The sequence below is a fragment of the Oryx dammah genome, unplaced genomic scaffold (genome assembly GCF_014754425.2).
Source record: "Oryx dammah isolate SB20612 unplaced genomic scaffold, SCBI_Odam_1.1 HiC_scaffold_22, whole genome shotgun sequence".
Classification (NCBI taxonomy): Eukaryota; Metazoa; Chordata; class Mammalia; order Artiodactyla; family Bovidae; genus Oryx; species Oryx dammah.
Genome location: NW_024070206.1, coordinates 7,287,749 through 7,303,297, shown reverse-complemented (window position 1 = coordinate 7,303,297; position 15,549 = coordinate 7,287,749). Strand labels below are relative to the sequence as shown.

Sequence of the window (15,549 nt, the reverse complement as noted above, 5' to 3'; positions counted from 1 at the left end):
TGGATATGTAGGGTTTTTACCTTTAATTAAGGATCAATCTTGAACGCTGGCCTTCCTCTCACCATTACTCAGAATCATGACTATACAACTTGGGGGAGAAAAGTTAGTAGAATTTCAAAATCCAAGTAGAATTCCCCAATGCTTAACAAAAAAACATTACATGCAAATTTCCTCTTTCCTAGTATTATTTGTTAGCAGAATTTGGGGAAAGCTATTATGCTTTCAATAATATTTATAGAAGAAAAGATAAAAGGTAAAGTGAGGTATGCCAGAATGATTTTAAAAAGAGATGGATAAAAGAGACGGAATCAGAGTAAAACAAGGCTGGAGCAATCATCTTATTAAAACCAACCAATTATGTGGACAAAAACAGGAATAAGATGCTTTGGCTGAGGAGGAAGGTTAATGCAATCAAGACTTGATGGATATTAATCCTTGAGTAACACCACCCCTGATCTAACATCCATTTGGAATAGTAAAATGGCAGAACAGGGTAAAATAAATCCATCTGGCTTAAAACTGAAGAAAGATTCGAATCACCATGATCTTCCCCTCCAAAAAAGACAGAAAAATCTCATTCCTTCATTTTGAAAACATAATTATGATAGAACTCAGTGCTGAAATCTGAAGAGGTGAGACAAGGAAACCAGCATACAGGAACTGTAGAGAAAAATGAGAGCAACAGGCAGAAAAAGAAACGAATGCAAGGAAAACCAGAGGGCCGATATGAATGGGAGTTCTGGACAGAAAGAAGCCCAGGGAGAAAGAAGTGGCCAAGGGACCTGGATTTCATTCCCAGAAGAAAAATGAATGAAACGAACTAGACAGGGGCATAGAAACAACTGAACAAGAGAAGACATCAATAAAAGCACAGGAATGTGATATGAGGGCAAAAGGGATAAATATCACAACACAAAAGATCCAGTGAAAACTGGAAAACAACGCGTTTTGCTTGAAGCATAAAGGACTTCAGGATTCACTGAATTACGAACACAATGTTGCTGGGGGTATTCCATTTAAAACACCATCACAGGCTGAGAAGACGGTGTGAAAAAAGTACCATGCCTTGTTAGAATCTGATTTCTAACCTTAAAACATTTCCCTAATTTCCAGGATCTATTTGCAACACATGAGACAATAAAAATATGACACAAGGACCTCACTTTCCCCACAGTATCGTGTCTCACAGATGAACCTACACAGTGCAAAGGACCACTCTGTGACACTTTTCATATCTATGGTGTGCAAGCTACCTGTTCTCTTAAAGGAATATTCATGTAAGCACCTTGCCCAAACCAACAGAAATCTGACACTCTTCATTCAAAATGCTGAAGTTAGCCTGGTATCTGGGAACCAGATTATTTCAAAGATCAGTCAAGAAAATGTCACTGGAGGAGATGGCATTTCCAGTGGGAGTCCTGAGAATTTCAGCAGCTTTTCAAGCTCCTGGCCTCATTTTTTTTTTTTTTTAAACTCAGAAGAGGCTCAAGCGGGTTTCCCTGATAAACCAGTAATTGCATATTTGGGGGAGAAGTCTACCGCTCTGTAAGTCAGATGACAGCCTCTATCAGGTGCAGAGACACAATAAAAACAACACGGCAAGAAAATGTTTGCTTTCTATGTCAACTGCGGTGTCAGCACCCATTAATAAACCTATCTGCTAAATCTACTCTTATTCATGTGGGACATCACCGATTTAAAGTAAAATAAATTATCTTTAATTAAATGGAATTGTCCTTTTCCTCCCGCTATCATCCCCAATTATTACATTCTAATCAGCCCTTTAGGGAGCGAGCACAAGAGAGGGCTGAAAGGCACAAGGACTCAAAACAATTCCTCTTTCTGTCAAGTGATGAAATTTTTATCTTAATTATTGGTTATAACTGTAATTTGGGGATATAAATAATGGGAACTATAAAAATTTTGTCATTTATGGGGAAAAAGATGACATGGCCACTTCCAAAACTTCCTTGTACTTTTCTTCTCTGTGAGAACCTCAGAACTTAAAAGAAGCCATTCCAGACTGCTCAAGTGCTCTATTTAAACCTAATCTGTTCCTTTTATTTCCAGCACAAAAGTGCCAGTTTTAATTAATACTTTAAAATATATAGCACTAATGGAATGCCAGCTCTGTTATTTTTAGGCTCTGGGATTACGGAATGGTATCGATTTATGTTTCCACTGGAACAGCACAGGCGCGTTAAATATGAAGACGTGCGTGTGTGCTAAGTTGCTTCAGTCGTGTTTGACTCTGCGACCCTATGGACCGCAGCCTGCCAGAGAGGCTGATCTACTTACAAATATTTAGTGATTCTCTCCTGTCCCAACTCCTGGCTCCCCCACATCCCTCTTTTCTTTTTATAAAAATTGCACCCAAATTCTAAGAAAAGCAACGTGTGTTTCAACCTAGCAATCAGTAGGAAATACCACACCACCTGTTCTCATTGATAACAACAGGCCCCAGCAAAGAAATGGTGAATCAACAGGTAAGTGACAAAAAGTATCCGATTCTCCACTCCAAAGGCAAAGAGGAAATACTCTCCTGCAGGAAATAAAGACTAAGTTTAGGTCAAATATATGTTGTAATGGTGCCTGAACCATCTTCCTCCCAAGTTACAGCTTGATTTTTGTTTGTTGTTTGTTTCACCGTGGACTTTGTGAGGACCGGGAGCTTTCTTTTAGTCCTCTTCATGTTGACAAAATTAACCACCGAAATTGGGAAATTTATCTTCTGTCTAGAATAAAGAGGTGGGGGTATTGACTGTTTTCTGACTACTTAGTGTTTCTTTTAAAAATGTATTTTTTTCAGGGTGTAGTACTGTTTTCATTTAGCATGCCTTTGAATTGCCGCCTACAGAAGTAAAAAAAGAAACCGCAGCTATACAAGCCTGCTGACTTTCTTATAAAAGAACCAGTTTTAAACTTGTTTATACTACTGATTCCAAATGAATTCAAGATGGTGGCTAGTTAAAGAAAGAGAACTCATGCCAGGGAGTTTGATCAAAGAACTTCAATTCAGCAATGTTCAGTTTTAATTGACCACTAATTAAGCTACATTAGTCCAAGAAAGGTCTGTATCACTTTGAGTAATAAAGAAAAGAATTAATTTAACCCTGGTGTCAGTCAGCTTTAGTAAATTCATCTGAAAGCAACTTCTCAAACGACAAGCATGAAAGAGGAGTTTAGTGTTAAATGCCAAAAGTGGTCTACAGAATTCAGAGAGGACCAGAGATTCAGTTTTCGACTGCATTTGTTACTTCGAGAGTGATGTCACCTTGCAGGTATAATTATCTTCATTACAGATACAAAGATGTCAGCTCCACTCCCTGGGTTGCAAAGGGTTGCTTTAAAATTGGATTCAAAACATGGCATCATACCAGCCACAGTTTTAACTTTCCTGTATTCTAGACAAAAATAGAGTGGATTTGCAAAATCATGAGAATTTTCAAAGGCTTGGAACTCTCCTTCTGGGAAAAGTGAGTTGAAGACGGGAGGGAAAAAAAAAAAAAAACAACTGCCATAACACCACCAAAAAAGCTCATTATAATTAGGGACCACAAGCCATGGCAATATGACAGCAGCATTTAAAGGTCCATGTGTTAAAATAGTTCGTTTCTGAAAATCCAGTTGCAAAATTTTTATTTTTCCCACATATTGCCTATCACAAAATTTTATGCCTACCATTCTGAATTTTTATAAAAATCTCAGGAAGGAAAATAATAATAATAAAACTGCAAAAAAAAAACCCATTTTAGGGGTGAACATCAAAATGTAAGACACTACTTTACAACTTGGTGTTTATGACTTTTAAAGTCCTTCCCATTAACTCAGAGGTGAATTCCCTATGGTCTTATGGCAAATATATAAAAAAAAAAACCAAAGTATGCTTACATTTTAAAAATAAACCCAAATGTCAGTGGTACTCTGGCTTCTATTTTACAGTAACAACCCCCATCTTCTACGGATGTAAGAACGGCACTGAATGCCATAAGGGCCAAACATTCTTGAAGAGGAATATCCTGTGGCCTCAACACACATTATATTTTGTCTTAATGATTTTGGCAACCAACGACTGCATTTTCTACAATAGAATTTAATGAATAACATTTTTTTCTACATTCTGCCAATACTCATTAAAATGCACTTGTTTGTGAAATGCAATAGCTAGCTATATGAAACCAAAATATTAATGCAAATTGGAATTTCTAAGTTTAAAGCCATATTTGCATAACAGGAACTAAACATGGTACAAGCTGAAAGAGTGCACAGAACACAAATGTCTCTCAATACCACAATTATTACCAAGAGGAATGATGGCTTGTGTATACCATTAGAAGTTCAAGGACAAAGCATGAGCCAGGACATGCCACTATACAGGCTCCTGGTGCTTCCAACAAGAGGAGGATGGGACAGTCTGCAATCATCTCATCTATGAATATAGGACAGGTATAAGTCACAAGCCCCCATTTCCCGTGCCCACTATTATCCATGGACATAACTGAAGAGTATTCCAAACAACTCTGAATGTGCTCACTGAATGATGGTGGTCATCCTACCACCAACACTCACATTTCTCCAACTTAATGATGCAAAGGAATGAAAAGAGACTTTTTATTCATTCATTCATTCTACCAAAAATATCCTACTGGGCTATGTGGGTTGGAGGAATCTTAAGAAACACAACATTCAATGAAAGTTTTCAACGCATACTGGTTTGTTCAAGAAATATTATTTAAGCAGCCCACATGTTAATCTTTGAACCTGCCCTATCTAAATGACTGAAAGTTTGTCCGGAAGATACGAAGACTTCAAAACCGTGAAATCAAATTAGGGACTAAATGAGTGTTAAGGGATGAGACGTGCAGACTTTTTCACTTATTATGAAGATGTATTTGGATTATATGAATACATACACATGATTATGTTTCTTTTAATAAAATTTGACTTTGTACTAGAATAGCCAGAGCCAAGGTCTGAGTTCTCTAAATTCCGCAAAGGCCAGCTCTCAGGCAACATGCTTCGTAAGAGTCTTGCCTAACTGTACACACAGGCATAGGCATGTCTGGTGCATGGGTGGCTCATTCATTTGGCCGTGCAAACATTTCTTGGTTGTTCACAATATGGTAACAAGTGTATAAAGAGGCATTAAGACACGGTCCCTCTCATGGAGAACCTCTTATTCAGAGAAGGGTGATTCGAGGTCCGACTGTGTGCAGACAGACAAAGGGCAGTATCCTTTAAAAACTTTCTTTACATTAAGCTTTAAATTTATTTTTAAAATTTCTTTTAAACTTTTTATTTTGTATTGGGATAGAGACAATTAATAAACAACATTGCGATAGTTTCAGATAAACAGTGAAGGGACTCAGCCATACATATACAAGTAACCATTCTCCCCAAACTCCCCTCTCTTCTAGGCTGCCACACAGCATTAAGCCGAGTTCCATGTGCTATACCGTAGGTCCTTGCTGGTTATCCATTTTAAATATAAAACTTTAAATTAAAAAAGTAAAAAGAACACAGATGATATGCACATTCACTAAAATGTTAGGTAGCACTGAAAGATCCATTCTTAACTTCAGATGTGTGCTGAACATAAAGCTACGAAAACTCATAAACACACTGAAATACACCGCGGAGGCGCCTCTAGTTCTGTTATAATCCATGTGATCTTGAGCAAGTGAGTTAATCCTGTAACACTATCATTTCCCAGACCAGCAACGTCCAATGGAACCTTCTTCAATGACGCAAACGTTCTATATCTGTGCTATCCAAAACAACAGCCACTAACCACCACATGCAACTTCTGAGCACATGAAATGTGACCAGTGTCACTGAGGAACTGACTTTTGAACCCAGACTGCAAAATGGGTTAACAACATTTGGACCATTTAGGTTACTGAGATGCAGGAAGGATTAAATTGGAAGGTGTTTGAGAAAGCAATCAGAAAGAACTGAAGCTTGCATGTGTGCTTTATTAAATATTAATTATCCCTACAATGAAGTATTTACTGAAAGCTTTATTTCAGCTGTAAACCACTTTTCTAATAATTACAGAAATTCACAGTAAGACTGATTTTTAGACTCCATACATACGTGACAAAAACCACAAAAGCAGGCTCTCTGAATAACATTCCAAAAACAATGCATAAGCAAGTTGTAATTCTAAGTATATTCAGAGAGTGAAACTTGAACAGAATATTATTGAGAGTCCAACACAGATAATCGATGATTGATCAAAAGTAAAAGCAAGATCCATGCTTTTTCAAAGAGCTCTAACTTAAAGCAAATTTGCAATTTAAAAAATTACTATCTCCCAGAATACACCCAAATCAGTGAAATGATCATCAAAAATGCTCATCTTTCTTTCTTGCCTGACATACACATAAACATATTTACACATTTTCTTTTCCGCTGTTCACTTTGAACACAGTCAACTCTATGCAATAAAAAGTAGAAACCCCACCAAAATAAATGTAAACTTAGGGCCATCTCATAAAACAGCTTCAGTTCTGACAGACACAGTAAAACCCAAAGGCATCAATGTGATTGTACAGAACTGTGCTGCACTGAGCTAGTTAGGGAACAGGAAGGTTCTCAGTGCAGAGTCTGAGGATACGTGTGAGGTATAATTGAAATGGAACAGCCAATAGGCTGGGCAATTGGTGGAAGCATGTTGTTGTTGTCGTTCTCTGTTGTTTAGTCACTAAGTTGTGTCCAACTCTTTTGCAACCCCATGGAGCCCACCAGGCTCCTCTGTCCATGGGGTTTCCCAGGCAAAAACACTGGAGTGGGTTGCCACGTCCTTCTCCAGGGGATCTTCCCGACCCAGGGATTGAACCCAAGTCTCCTGCATTGGCAGGTGGATTCTTTACCACTGAGTCACCAGGGAAGCCCAACTGAGACCATAGCTTACACCAAAAACAGACTTGCAATCAGAGCTGCCATCCCGATGGCTGCCATCCCTACTTCCTGAACCCTGGAGAGTCTTGCATGGCATGTGGAGGAAGCTGAAGAGCAGCAGCAATTACTGTCAGACGTGGCAGCTCTCTCCACACCTTGGTGTCTAAGACACGAGGTGTGCTTCTGGGTTCCACAAGTTGGCATGGGTAAGACTCTGCCACCAGATACCGCCACCTTCCCCCTCTAGGATGCTAGGGAAGGCAACCAAGGTTTTAAAATCACTTCCAAATCACTGCCAAGAGTTATCCAACACTGATGGAAGCACAGCAGTGGCAGGAAGAGAGATCCCCAGTTGTGGGTGGAGAAAGAAGCTGTGCTATTGGGAAAGCTGAATAGAAAGTCTTTAATGTTGGTTTTCATCTTTAAACTTTCCTTGGTCCAGAGGACCTGGTTAATGATGCAAAAATATCCTTATTGCCCCAAATACTCAACTTTATTAGTTTCTTTATGCTTATTTATTTCCTTTTTATGTTCTGCAGAAAAAAATTAATGGTAAAAATGTTTTCCTTTTGGATGATTCCAATAAACCAATGGTTCTACTACGAGAGAATTCAAGGTATTTTGAAAAGTAAGATATCAATATACATTCAGGGTATGGAGAAATGTACCTTATTGACTCAACATATCTTAACAGTTGTTTGGAAGCCATTCCAGTTGATCTGCAAATAATGTACTAGATTTACAACATCGGAAAGAAAATTTCGCATTTTCATGGTACATAATGAAAATGCCTGGGTAATACTGTAGTGTGTTATTCTAGAGGAGAGAGAACTGTTTGATGAGAAAAGGAAAAGAGAAGAGAAGAAAGGAAAGGAAAGGAAGAAAGAAACAAGAAAAGGAAGCCACCATCATTCATAAGGTGGTTCTCCACACCAGGAATCAGTTACTCAGGTCCAGCTATACTGCTTGTAAGGCAGGACTTCTCACCCTTGGCATGAGCAGGGGCTACCCTCTGCACCACAGGGTGACGGACAGCGTCAACGGCTTCTACCCACTGAATGGCAGGCGGGCGCAAACCCTCACACCACTCCTGCTGTGGGAACAATCACAAATTTTCCAGATACTGCCCTGTGTCCCCTGGGGGGGGAGGGCGTGCCACGGTCCCCAAAGATATCTATCTGCAATCAGAGTATGTTGAATATCCACTTCCATTTTCATAAATCTTCACGGAAACAATGGTCCTTGCTAGAAGTATCTTCCTTCAGTCAAACAAGAAAATATCCACTTGGATTCCTGATCACTTCATAAGTGACATGTTTATCTTTTGATCTTGTGGTGCTCATCAGTCCTAGCTTATTACTGGGAAACAAATAACCTATGTTCATTCTAGAACTTTTGGAACCATCTGTACTATGATTTGATTATGTGATGAGAAATGTTTATTATTTTCCACAAATGTATTCTAAACAACAATCAAAATAATACAGTGTATGTAAATTTTTGATGAATAAGCAAGTTGAGTAATAAAATAATTGGCATTATCTATTACTGCCTAGTTATGTCATCTATCCATCTATCCACCCATCCATCCGTCCTTTCTCTGATCTGGCCATACATTTATCATCATAAAGGCTGTCATGCTTTCAATTCTGATTGAGTTACACAGGTAAAAAGCGTAGGACCAGCCAAGGAGTTTAATCTACATAGTTCCCTATTGGCAATGCATCTGAGAAGGCACGATTATCTATAAATAATTCCACATCAGGCCAGCTGTGTATTTTATACACAATATCATCCACTTCAAAATGTGAAACTATCCCAATACCTAAACTTGCCTAGGTTATTAAATAGGTGACTGATCTCTTAACACATTCAAGATTCCAACACTGAGTGTCCTGAGAAGGTCACCATCAAAATAGCTCCACCAAACACATGTAGGAAGCACCACCTCTTTCTAAATCAGGTTAAAACAGACCTGTCAAGGGATCCTGAAAAAATGTATGACAGATTCCCCAAACAAGTGCTAGCCTAGGCATAATTTGTTTCTCCTTTTTCATCTGCTTTTCTTTTCATAATTTAAAAACAATGGAGAAAAAGGGTCATAAAACCAAAACTTCCTCCATAAGGAACAACTTAGTGTGGGTTTGCATTTTTCAGTATCATAGCTGAAAGGTGAAAAAAAAATTAAAAGTTGAGAGGTTAGGATCTCATAATGATTCATGTAAATCCTCCTTCTGGAGTTTAATTAAGTCAACTGAATCCTTAAAGGTTTTATTAGCAACTGACACTGGAAGTTGGGCCAAGAAGACCTGCTATTACATGAATTCTTTGCAAGGTAAATGCATTTACCAATCACGCATCTATTTCAAGCAGTTTCAGCTCATTCCCTGAAAGCATGCAAGAGGCTTGCTGCACTTTGCAACCTCTGGGAAGGACGATTACTAGATTCACATCAACATATCTAATTTTACAGTTACCTTATTTAAGTTTCTAATATGGCACAGGTCTTTTTCTCAGGTGTTAATAGAAAAATCAATTTTAAGTCACAACAGCTGTGATCATTTTAAATATCACAGCTGTCATGAATTGAAAATAACCAATTTGGGCACACACATTTCTGCTGCAAATGTAACAAACTGAAAATATGATGGAATTTTATCTTTTACTCTCTCTGAAGCTTAATGTCTAATACAATAGTAGAGTAATAACTTACTTGCCTTAAAATAAAACCAGGCCCCCATTTCTCTGCTGACCTAGCCAACAGATGGCTTTGAAAAAAGACAAGACCAGCATCTTAAAGATATACTCTGATGGAACTAACTGTTGAATATGCTTAATTATGGAAATAGCATTAACTCTGGAAAGACAGAAGTTAAACAGCTGATATAAAAATTGAGAGTTCACTCATGTAAACATTTTGCTGTGAAGCCAGGGGGGAGATTAAGTGGGATCCATGCTACACATTAAGTGTTATTAAAATCTAGGAATTTAAATTATTACACAGGACACAATCTAAACTCATATGAACAGTGTTGATTAGTATCTTCCAGGAGAAAATAATGGCATGTTAACCGCTTCTTTACAAACTCAAACTATCTCAGTCCAAATCTAATGTTATTACATTTCTAGGAACATAATGACATTCTCAACCTAAAAAAGAATAGGGCATTATTTATTCCACTGGTCTCAGAAAGTTTAGGTTTCTCTCTGTGAAGTTAATTGTGAACAATGAACACCCAAAAAATTCTAGAATCATATTTACCAACAATCACTGCCACCTATGCTCAGATGTTTGAAAAATGATTCTGCATGATGAAGATGAGGAGGAAATAAATTAAAGAAAAACACACAATTCAAACCAAACTACTGACAATGGTTTGAAACACTGACTCAAGGTCTACCAAGCTCCTGGCCAATACATAACAAGAAAAGAAAATTCTCAAGGATTTTCAGCTCAGATCTGCAACCCTACCTAAATTAATTTGATATGCTCCTCTTCTTCCCTTCTTTTCCCTTACATATTCTCAAGGCAGAGATGAAAAGTTGGCACTACTTATCAACAGGGCTCCCCAGGTGGCTCAGGAGGTAAAGAATCTGCCTGCAGTGTGGGAGACCTGGGTTCGATCCCTGGGTCTGGAGGAGGGCATGGCAACCCACTCCAGCATTGTTGCCTGGAGAATCCCCATGGACAGAGGGGCCTGGCGGGCTACAGTCCATGGGGTCACAAAGAGTTGGACAGGACTTAGCGACTAAACACACACTTAAACAACGTCTACTAAAAAGCTGATACCTCACCCCCACCCTCCGCCATTCTGCTTACGAAGGCTTGGTGCAGTCAGTACAGAAGAGCTCGACCATCCCCTATTATTTGCATATTAATTTCAAAGCTACATGAAAAACACTGCAGTCTTTTAATCACATCAACACGCAAAAAGGCACTACAAAGTGAAACTACACTTGTTAAACATTTATCCCAACCCCCACGTCACACAAAGGAGGCCTAAGAAAACAGCATCTATCCGGCTCCTGTGTGTGAAGACTCCACTTCTGAATTGTAATAACAGGTGCAGAAATAATAATGTGCTGGGCAATCAACTTTTTTTCCTCTGATTTGTCAGTTTAGCTTAATAATGCCATCAAGAATGTAAACATTTCTGCAATTTATATTTAAAAGTCAATAAAATAATGGGGTACAGAATTTATGCTTTTTAATTTTTTAAGTAATACATTTGATTATTTTAATCACGTCAGTACTTAACTGGATGGGGTTTAAATATGCATGTAACATCAATTTAATTTGTTTTATTCGTGAGAAAAGCTATTGAGTAATACAGCACCATTCTCCTTAAAAAAAAAAAAAGAAAGAAAAAGAAGCGCACCCACTGTGGGGAAAAGGGAGTGTAGACACTCCACTGCTTGCTTCCTTTCTTGGAGACGAGATTCCAGGACCCTCCAAATGTCTTTCATTATGAGCATTAACAAACGGTACCCAAAGACGCAGGTGACAAAAACAAGGAGTGTTTCCATCCTGTGGATAAACTTTCTTGAGGCTATAGTAACAGGACTGTGGTTGGTAAATGCATCAACTATTTTAAAAATGGTGTGAGTTTTTTTTTTTTTTCCCCAACATAGCAATTCCCCCTTGAATAGGATCATTATCGGTGCAGTCATTCAGAACTCTATAATTCTCACCCTTAGGTTTGTGGAGGTGAAAGACCCAAGTCAAATGTTAGCCTCTACTCTTAACATCCCCTATTCATTTTCAGGTCAGCTACAATGGAAGCAGCTGGAATTCAACTCTCCCCACTCGGTCCTACCAATTACCTCAATGTGCCCTCTCTTCAGAGGAGTGTAATTTGGTCTCCAGGAAAGCACAGCTCTGGGTCCCTGGAGGGTGCCAAAGCCTGCATTTTTTCGGTGGAGTCTGAAATTAGAACATCATCTACACTCCTCCCACCCCTGACTTCTCAGGTGTTTGCAGCCCACTCTTCATCCCCATTTGGGGGTGGGCCGCCTTTACACAGGATACTCTCCCAAATAAAATGTTATAGGCATGGTGTCCCTTTCAAGTTACTCTTGAATGAAATGCCCCGATTAACACGTGCAGCTTTCTTGAAGAAATAAGGAAGAAGAATTTGAAGACAACTCAGTATGGACTTGAGGCAACATGGAATGGAAAGACCCAAATATCAGCAATGTGAATGTTAAAAATTCTAATCAGAATATGGTATTGTGACATAAATACATCTGTTAATAAATGGTGGTAGTTTGGAGCCTAACTCCTAAATCTTCAGCACTGCAGAAAGGAAAGTCTCGAAAAGTTGAAATGCAGTCACACCTAATTCTCAAACCATTTTCAAGCCCCAAACCTCAAGAACAGTTCTTCAGAAGAATAAATCTGTTTTGCTGAATAAAATGCAATAGTATCTGTATGCGTAAGATGATTCAGTAAATGTGCTAAATAGTTTATTACAGATGCTAAAATGTTCAAAAGCCTCCAACGAGTGAAGTTTTCTGAAAATTCCATGAATAGCTTTTTAGCAGATCATTGCATACTTCAAAATATAATTATTTCATACAAGTAGCTCTTTCCGCTTTGTAACTATTCCTCTGTGTTTCCTGATATACAGATACTTGCTTTTTTTAAGGACTATGATGACTTCCTGAATAGATTATAAACATTTTATAAATACACAGAGTTCCAAATCTTATTGTTGTAATCAATAAACTTTATCACATATAACTTTACCCTATGTCACTTGAGAGTTATATCTGAAGTACTAATGGCTAATTTAAATCTCCAAAACATACGAACTCTGAAAGACTTAAGTCTAAAGTTATTAACTGTGAAAAATTAGCTTTTTTGTAACACTGGTGATACTAGAGGAAAAAGGGGAAAGAGCCTGGTGGTCCTCTGCGTGTCTGTCCTGAGATTCTCAGTTACAAGTATTTGTTTGATATACAGAGCAAATATTTCCTTCCTGCATTTCTTTTAGGATAAGAGTAAACCTGAATCCTAACAACTATTAAGACTGTCACAACCTATCTATATATCTTCGTGGGATTAGATATTAAGATTTTTTTTAATGAATCTCCTGATGGCAGGTTGCTGACCGTATATACAGTCTGCACAGTGATTCTAAAGAAATGACACAGAAGCATTATTTTTTTTTTTTCCTCAGTGGCACCACAGTGACAGAAGTTGCAGGTGGGCTTAAAAACACTCACATAACATTGAGAAAAATGAAACAGGACAACATCTAAAATCAAACTCTGCTAAAAGCCATTTACAAAATAAGTTACAAGGAGGAAATCACTAATTCTCAAGCCTCTGTAGTGGTACTGCAATCTCAGGTAAAAACAACAACAACAACAATAACAACAACAAAGCACAACAAAACACAAACAGGGAGTGTAATGCAAAGCACATTGAGAGTGGAACAGGACACACACAATTCTTCAGCACGATTCCCTGCAGATCAGTTGGAAAGGTATTCACAGGCTGTAATAGCCATCAGCCCTCTCCTGGCCACGTTTCTCCCTAAGCCCTCTCCTCTGTGTTCCACTGGTCTTCCTCCTCATCCTCCTTGAAGCAATGCCATCACCTGGCGCTCCAAGGATGCTTAGCAATTAGCAACACGATATTCAAAATGCTCAAACCCACCAGAAATTAGAGATTAAATAAAATTAACCAAATATGTAACTGGTTCATCTTTTCTAAGAAATTAGCCCCAGAGTAATGTTCAAACTGGCATCTGTGAATCTCACACAGTGATTTTTTGGGAATTTAATCAGAGGCAGAAAAACAAGATGTAGCCACAATATCAAGATTATGCGTCTGGTGAATTTTTTTTTACCAACTTAAACCTATAGAACAAAATCAGCACAATTTTCTCATAAGCAATCAGGCACAGAAGGAAAAAAAGAAAAACTTCATTGTTATTTTAAAATGAGTAAATTAAAATGATTTATATTGTCAACCATCCTCCAAAATATGCTCACTTAAGGAAGTTTTTCTGCATACTTTTTTCTCTTTGATATGTCCTGTTTTCTTGAATCAGTGGGGAATTGAAAAATTATATTAGTTTGAACTTAAGCAAATTTTTGCTCTGTAATAGTAGCTAAACAATCATTTTTAAAAGTAATGCACTTATACCAACTAGTTTCATTTATAATCATGGTTCTGAAAATAGTAAGTCTATGAAATAGCTTCCAAAAATATTAAATGGAATTTACATAGTCGATATACTACTAAAAACTTTAAAACCTAGTTCCTACCTGCATGAGGCTACTGGGACCAACTGTGAGGTTTACCAAGAAAGGGAGATATGTAAAATGCACTGGAAAATATTATTACTGGTGCTATTTAGATATTAAGCTTCCTATGTTAGCACTTCCTGTGGTACCTGAAAAAGAAAAAAAAGAGCTAAACACTTCATATCCTGATTTTTAGCTTCAAACAATTTAGGTGGCTGAGATTTTGACTTATTCAAAGAAAAACTCTCCTAAGAACATATTCTCAACTGAGAGATTTGGGAATTAAAATGTTCCTTTTTTTCCATCTTAGCAAGGAATCATGAAATTATTTTATTTTTTGGCCTCGATATCAGAAAAAAATGAACAACCATCCTCCTCTCTCAACTTTATGGAGTTGAAAAGCTATATCCTATGACCAACAGTCAGAATATAAAGCTCATTACCATTTACTTCCTGAGATTTGATGACTTGACAAATAACTATTTCAAAACAACTAGTTTGAAACATGGTTTGAAGCTTGTTAGTATAAAGCGAAAAGAGCAATTACAATAATTATAGGTTTCTCTATACCGTTTAACACATGCACAGGCTGGCGAGCGCTGATGATGCGATCTTAAATTACCATTAGGAGGAAATTTCGCCACTTTTGTTTTCAATTCCATTTGCCATAATTTTATCTTTGTGGAACGGCTTTATTTTTAGATAGGTGGAATCTGACCAAATACTTATTAAAATTCTTTTTCAATGAATAAGAATATGTAAGCAGTTATAAAAATCAAAATGTAGAACTAAAACTATACTTATGGTGGACCAGGTAACATCTGATACTGCTGTCCACGAGGACAGACACAGCGAAATAATCTGATAGATGCTTATGCTCAGAGCTCTTAAAAGAAACTACCGATTTTCTCTGCAAAAATCTTCTCTTCCATAGTTAGGTAGTAGTGCTTTCAAATTTTTTATTTAGCTGAGAATGGAATTCATTTGTATTGAAATCCCCCATCCACAGAGAAAAGAAATCACACAATTTCATGTTGGTCAAGGTCATTAAACTCTCACCTGAGGAGGAGTTAATCTTTTTTAAAAAAAATTACACTCTAGTTTATATTCAAGATTTAGCCTTTGATAGATCTAGGGCTATGATTTTTTTTGGTAAGTTTTGACTTCCAAAGTCCACAGTTCAGGACAGGTTCAATATTTTACAGAAAGAAGGAAACAATATGTTGTGGGGCTATGGTCATAGAAACACTTCATAACTTAAGGTAATAGAAAATCCACATTTTTCTTTGTTTGTTCTAAAATATCACTGATTATACTACTTCCCTTGCTGGAGAGTTAGAAGAAAACTGATTTTGCAAACCCTATACGTAGTTGCCAGTTCAAAAAAGA

At 37.6% G+C, this 15,549-nt stretch overlaps 1 protein-coding gene across 28 annotated transcripts in view; it reads right to left on the bottom strand.

Annotated features, from left to right (window-relative positions):
* Positions 1-15,549, bottom strand: part of TCF4 (transcription factor 4) — a 388,054-nt gene that overhangs the window by 90,354 nt on the left and 282,151 nt on the right. The window lies entirely within an intron of this gene.